At 40.9% G+C, this 7,181-nt stretch overlaps 1 long non-coding RNA gene across 6 annotated transcripts; it reads left to right on the forward strand.

Annotated features, from left to right (window-relative positions):
* Positions 1 to 491: 491 nt before the first annotated feature.
* Positions 492 to 6,569, forward strand: LOC125545500. Of its 6 annotated transcripts, none has more exons than XR_007300050.1 (10): positions 492 to 886; positions 978 to 1,044; positions 1,207 to 1,294; positions 1,388 to 1,516; positions 2,046 to 2,113; positions 2,213 to 2,498; positions 3,522 to 3,569; positions 3,671 to 5,236; positions 6,187 to 6,260; positions 6,354 to 6,569. It is a non-coding gene; the product is annotated as an uncharacterized LOC125545500 (long non-coding RNA). The 6 variants fall into 6 exon arrangements; XR_007300051.1 differs by having other exon boundaries at positions 498 to 886; positions 978 to 1,294; positions 3,671 to 4,172; positions 5,109 to 5,236; XR_007300049.1 differs by having other exon boundaries at positions 494 to 886; positions 978 to 1,294.
* Positions 6,570 to 7,181: the final 612 nt, after the last annotated feature.

The raw sequence follows: 7,181 nt of genomic DNA on the forward strand, positions 1-7,181 counted from the left end.
GGCCTTCAAAGAGGATGGCAAACAAGCATAACTTTAAAACTTTAAGCACATAGAGAGGAAACTTGATATTATTGCAATTCCTACAAGCATATATTCCTCCCTCATAATAATTTTCAGTAGCATCATGAATGAATTCAACAATATAAACGGCACCTAAGGCATTCTTTTCATGATCTACAAGCATAGAAATTTTATTACTCTCCACAGAAGCAAAATTCTTCTCATTCGGAATAGTGGGAGTATCATAAGAGACTCGAATACTATAAATTGCTTCTATATTAAAAGAGTAATGTTCAAAAAAGGGTAATCATAATCATGACAAGTTTTAATATAATCATCACTACTTTTTATAGCATACGTGTCATCACAATTAAACCCATTAATAGTCACTACAATGGCGCACAAATGGCTATGCCACCTGGACATGAAGGGATGGCGATGGCACTGTTCCACCTTTTTGTTCCATTTGTCGTTGCCCCCACCACTCGTCATTTCCTTCGAGCACAAGGAAGAGATGGGGCGCCCAAAGAATGTCCCAGATACGGCCGCCCCGTTCCAACCCCCGCACGTGACCCTGCCTCCTCATCGACTTCCCTCCTGGCCGTCGCCGCCTCTCCTCCTCTTCCTCCTCTCTCTCCCCTGCCGCCGCCGCTTCTCCTCCTCCCCCTCCCCCATGCTAGCCCTCCACCTGCCATCCACAGAGCCACAGGGCGGTCGGGTCATCGGGGTGAGCAGCGGTGGCCATCTGTGGTGTGTCGGGTGGAGGAGATGAGGAGGGTGAGAATGACGGTAGTGGGGGAAGGAGCAGCGAGGCCGGAGGAGCTCGCGCCGCCGCTGGTTGTGGATGCGCTGCTGCAGCTCGTCTAGCGTCGACCTGGTCTTTTTTGTGGGAGCCCCTTCTCGCTCAGGCTATTTCTTCTCCCTTTAGGATTGGCTTTCTCCGCTTGGTGGAACTAACAGAAGTTTCAATTTCATAGATGTGAGGGCCTACAGAAGAAAAGCTCCCATGGGAGCTTTTGCCCATACTCCGAGTTGAATTTACAGGTGATGTATCCATGGAGACAAGATGTTTGTAAAATTGCCTGAGAGGGTTGTGTGGATTTTACAAGTTGTTATTGCTATTACTGATCTTGTAAATTGTTTGTTATTCCTTTCACCTATTATGTGGTTACTTTTGAGGTGTTTTTTGGTTATGTCATGACACAGGCTTATCAAACGGCGGCGTTGCCTCTAGCATCAGACACGGTGTGGCTGGTTGTTGTGTTTTACACCCACAGGAAGGCCCTTCGCTCAGGTACACAAGATGCTTGACAACATTCTGCACCTCAATCTTATTCATGATCTTTTCATAGCTGGTTGGGTTTAGACATAAGTCATGGCATGGCAGCTGGAGTTTCCTTGGAAAATGGGCCTGGCCGTGAGGGGTTGTGGAAGGGTGCCCTTGACGAGCAGGACAATACCACGTCCCTTGCTCATCGGTCTGACTGACATGGCCATCTTCATAAATGGGATGGAGGTGAGTACCTGACTTTTTGGACTCATTTTGTAAAATGGATTGTGTTAACACTTGTTTATATGAAGCTACAAAGAGATCAATAGTAACCATTGGGATTGATGGAAAATTGAAATTATGATGTATATCTGCAGTACATGACCTTTGTACTCATATTCAAATTATACCACTAAATTAATGCTGATAAGATAACCTGATCTTTAATGAGTGGGCTAGAAATTCGAAGTATTATTTGTTTGAAATAGCACCGAAGCGTCAAAAGATTGTTTGCTTTGGCTGAAGATATACAAATTTTCCCTCCCATTTACTAGTCTGATGTTTTGAGGATTTTGATAGTACCGAGCTTCCTTTCTTCAGGAGCATAAGATTAAGAAAAGATATTCGTTATGTTTGGTACCTTACAGAGGATGCATTACGCGATGCTCTCGGCAACTGCAGCAAGATTTTACCGTCATAATTTATCCGTATTAGTATGGATTCTAAAACCTTATAGGAAAATGTCATCTTTCACAAAATGAAACTATTCCCGCAGAGCTGTTGAGGGAGGCCCTGTCATGGACTGGCCGAGACTGTCGAGCATCGTGTTGAAAATCTTCAGAGGTACTTCTTTCACTCCTGCAATCTATGTGTGATTGTTTCTACAAGCTTAGATTCAGTGATTGGTTGTTGTCGCATTCGTGTGGTGTCCATCTGATCCAGCGGTTGCGATATGCTTTGTCAACCAATGGATGCTGGCCGAGGTCGCCCAGGTCGAGAGCGCGCCCACCAGCCTGAAGCTCATCCACAAGCCCTGAACTCAAGGTCAGCGACGGAGATGGGTGTCCCTACCAGTGGCTCTTCAAGAGAGAGGAGCAAGAACATGATGGCGGCGGGGTGTTCGGTCTGTGGTCCACTTCGATGCGGGATGTGGAGGCACGATCCGACAAAGCCTCCCGATGCTCCAACCACTCTTCCCATCAACGCCAAGGAGCAGCAGCCTCCGCAGGTCAGTGGTGCCACCCCCTGGTTTTTCCCATACCAAGATCTCGCTTGTATGCCTGCACATGTAGTCTGCTGCTCTTAAACCTGTGAATAGTTTCAAATCCAGATTAAAACCAGCCCAAACCACATGACTTTCCTCCCACCAACCAATCCAATCCAATCCAAATATTGAGGTCTAGAAGCCAGACCGGACCAAACTAGCTGTATTTTCCATCCAAACCAATCCAAACTGTTTCACGTTTTTGGATTATATCCATAGTTTGAAACCATGAACAAGCTGATGTGTTGTTACCGTGAAGGTGAAGCTTCTAGTCAACTGCTTGGCCGTTCATGCGCTTAGGCTTAATGGAGAGACACGGTCTTATGCTGCTAGTCGTCAGGCATACGCTTAATGGAGAGAGAGACAGAGAGATGACGCATCATCAACCACTCGCGGCTGGCTGGCCCGCCGCCGCCACCAAGTGGGGCCTGCTGCCATGAGCAGGGAACCGCCGCTGCTAGATGCGACATCCAGATGGAAAAGACGGCACCGCGAACCCAAATCCTAGCAGCTAAAAGATGGCCGTCTATGCGCTCATCTCGCGTACAATGGTCGCCGATTTAATCGTGAGACTATGGATTGAAACGATTTGAGACCAATTAGTCTGTGTCCAGACCGATCCAATCAAGTCCAATAAGTATTAAAGCCCAAACTAGACCAGATTACATTAGGACCTTAGACCATTTAAACCAATCCAAAGGCAACCCACTAGAAAACCGAACCAAAACTTAGGTTTCAATCCAAACCATTCTCAGGCTTAGCTGCTCTCCATTAATTCTCTCTCTCTCTCTCTCTACCCATCGCTCTATGAGAAGGGTTAGAACTTATTATATTGCTAAATTGTTGTGATTGTTTGATAATTGCGTCTACATATTCAAAGGTTTTGCATTTCTCTGTTTTATTTTTAATTGTATACTTTGTTGAAAGAAGTGAGGAATTAAAAATTAACTTCTATTTTCTCTGAATCGGGCTTGATTTTTGGTACAGATTCTATGATGATTGATGCAAAGTCCGTGCTGTGCTCCTATGATCGAGGTTGGATATGCTTGATGTCCAAAAAAATTTAGTGATTCTTGCTTGAGCGAAATGCCTAACGATCATATTAACATATTACTTGTCTTCCCAATGTGATACAGGTATAGAAGAAGCAGCAGAAAATTGAATACATCATTCTCTGCTGCGTTGAGGATTGATTTCAGTGCAGCCTTTCACTGAAATCATATGAACATGATACTGTAGACTGCAGCCATGAATTAATTCTCCTTCATGATGTCCACATGACCTTTTGAGCATTTGGATTTGATTTACGATGCTTTTGTTCCTTTGCTTGATGCCCCCCATCAATTGTAGGATCTTCAGGATAGGCCTTCCTATCCATCCTTATCGGATAAATTAAATATATCTCATGTAGATCTATGTATGAGATGTTTTTTGTACATCTGGTGTTCTTTACATATTAGTGTGTTGTAGCAGATTTAGTGACAAAAAAGTCATCCTGGAGCTTTGATATAATTACATTTGCTCATTTTTTGTTATGTGTTTTGTTTAGAGGAATTGCTTCTTTACTTGACAGATTAGGAGCTGGTGTTAGGTTCCACTGGATCAATTTTTAGCTCTTGTTTCTTAAGGTCTGCAGAGGTTAGAGGAGTAATTAGTCTTCTATGTTTATCTAATGAGTGTGTGTCTGGATGCATACATATAGTAGAGGAGCAATTACCATCTGGATGTGCATAAATTATTCTTCATTTTTTTGCGTGTACATGTGGATGTGCATAAACTGTTCTCTCTTTTCTTAACGAGTATATGTGATACATAGAAAATGCATATGGTGGTTTCCATTCTAGATTATCTGGCTGGTACATGGAGCTTATTTAATTTTCCACTATTATGGCATTATTTGTACTGCTTGACATAGCATGCCCCCTTACTTCCTTGGTGACCTCCCACTACTTCATCTACTGAAATGATTAGGCAGATCACGTTTTTTCTAGCATTAAACCTGCAAAGAAAAGAAATCTTCGCCGGAGCAATTAGTATTCTCTGTTTTCCTAACAAGTGTATGTGAACTCATTCAGACAGTAGACAAATAGTTACCATTCTCTTTGTGTTTTAGTAAGTATATGTGGATGCACATCAAGTGTTCTCTGTTTTTAATGGGTTATATGTTAATGCATAGAAAATGTAGTACATGGAGCATATTTAGTTTGTCTGAATAGTAATACTTATTCAGAAATTTTGTTAGCTTGCTTCAAAATTTATTAATCTAGTTATGGTGTGGTTGCCTATTACTCAAGATGATTTCATATTAGCTTCAGAGGACATGTATATTGCGTATCCTTTGCCTACTGAGCACACACAAAGAAATGTTTCTATCGGTATCATTAACTGAAACATATTCCATTTTTGATCAATTGGTGGATCTGACTAATATAGATATATTGTAAGAGATATTATTCACGTGCCATTTTCTTATTTCGAGTAAGCTTGAAACTGATGGTCTCAGTTAGTTTGTGTATTAACTTTCTTTAGAACCTAGATCCAGAGAAACTAAGTAGAGGGTCGCCTTTTGTGCAGGAATTTGCAGCAGGTCTGATCCCTTGCGCGTGCTCCTCCGCTTGTCCTCACCCTCTCGACCCTCCCCTTGCTCATCACCATCCATTTTATTCAGAGTGTAGATGGCGGGTAAAACACCTAAGCTCCAGGTGAGCTCCTACTCCACCCTGCAGGTGTCATAATTTGTATAATGTTTCCGTTATTAAGTTTTGCAATCTAATGCCTTGCTCTACTGTTTTTATTTCTAATCTCAATGTTTCGAATTTTATCGGTCAGAGGTTACTTGAATGATTCATGGGAATTTGAATGTGAGGGGTCTCAAAGAATTTTTATAAAGAAAAATCCAAATATCAACATTTGCTAATCTCGCTCGATGGTTGAGGTCTTATAGAGAACATCATATGTATAATGATGTTGAGAGTAACCTGCCAACATCATTTTCTCCAGAAGATTGAGTATAATGATGTTGAGAGCAACCTGCCAACATCATTTTCTCTAGAAGATTGAGAACCGATAGGATTCTATTTGTATTTATACTGACATTCTCTCTTCTTCGACTAACTGAACATTGAATTACTGTGGTACATGCATCCTACTTCATATGAGCAGCGCTCATGTTTCGAAAACATAAACAGTGTGAGTTTACTATTAAAGTGGATGCCTTGTTTCTCCAGGAATGAGCACATGAGCTACTTTGACTAGGTGGCCACTTGATTAGGTGTATGTGTTAATTTAATGTTCTGTAACACGTTAGGCGTAGGCAGTATTTTTGGACTGAGACTTGCTCCTGTTGTCCGTTTCAGATATTCAGTCTAAGATCTAAATTTCACCACTATATGTGTTTTGTTTACGTTTCCTGATGTCTTTTAGATGAACTGAATCACTTGTGTTTATGTGGATACTAGCTACTTTTACTTCAGCACATAAAGAACGAAATCTGTATGAGTATTTTTTTATTTACTTTAAAGCATTTCTACATAAGCAAAACATATCAAGGGGCAGTATGCTGGAATAAAACCATATATCCGGTTCATGTTTACCCTTGTCTTTACACATATGATTGGCACTAGCAAATTCACATATACAAATTTGTTTCTAGAGCAAGGATGAAAGCACTCCATACACACCCGCAAGGATGATGATCCATCTGTTTCTAGGATGGTGGGACTTGAGGTCAAACTGCACATGTTTACTTTCAACTTTGCTTATTGATATTTCTGGCATATACTTGATGGAATATACATAAATATGTGTTCTTTCTTATAGGCATGCACTAGAATCAAGGATTAGCTACTTGATGAAAATATACAGGAGACTCTCCTACTCAACATGACGTTAAAAAAAAGAATCAAGGATCAGTTCAATGGGAATTGGAATGATGAAAACACTTGTTTGAGCACATGTGATCCTCATAATAGCATATTTGTAATAAATCATTGTAGTCAAAACACTTTTTTTATAATTCTGTAGTCAAATCACTTACTGTTGTGTATAAGTGCCATTAAGGATCAACCTAAACCTGCGAAGGTGCATAAACTAGATAAGTGCGCACATGAACGCTCAGGAGGCATGCCAATGGCACGCCCCAGCCACTAGTAATCATCATAAGTAGCAACTTTGTTCGCATCATAATCAATTGAAACCTCTTCCAAGATAGTGGAATCATTAGTAAATAAAGTCAAGACCTCTTCAAATCCACTTTCATAATTGTCAAAATAAGATTCAACATCATCCAAAATAGTGGGATCATTACTTCCAAACCCACTTTCATCAATATAACCATCATAAGTAAGAGGCATCCTATCATCATAATAAATTTGCATATCAAAATTTGGGGGACTAAAATATCATCTTCATCAAACGTAGCATCCCCAAGCTTGGGACAAACATTAATTGCAGCAAATACATTCTCAAACATGTCATTATCATCAAACATAGCATCCCCAAGCTTGGGCCTTTTCATACCATAAGCATAATCACTCTCATCATTAATAGTATAGATATCACCAATAGTATAGCAATTATCATCATCACAATGAGTAACAGGAGCAACATCATTTGGGAGGGATACCTTTTCACCTTTACTTCTCCGTC

The sequence above is a fragment of the Triticum urartu genome, chromosome 3 (assembly GCF_003073215.2).
Source record: "Triticum urartu cultivar G1812 chromosome 3, Tu2.1, whole genome shotgun sequence".
In the NCBI taxonomy this organism is placed as follows: domain Eukaryota; kingdom Viridiplantae; phylum Streptophyta; class Magnoliopsida; order Poales; family Poaceae; genus Triticum; species Triticum urartu.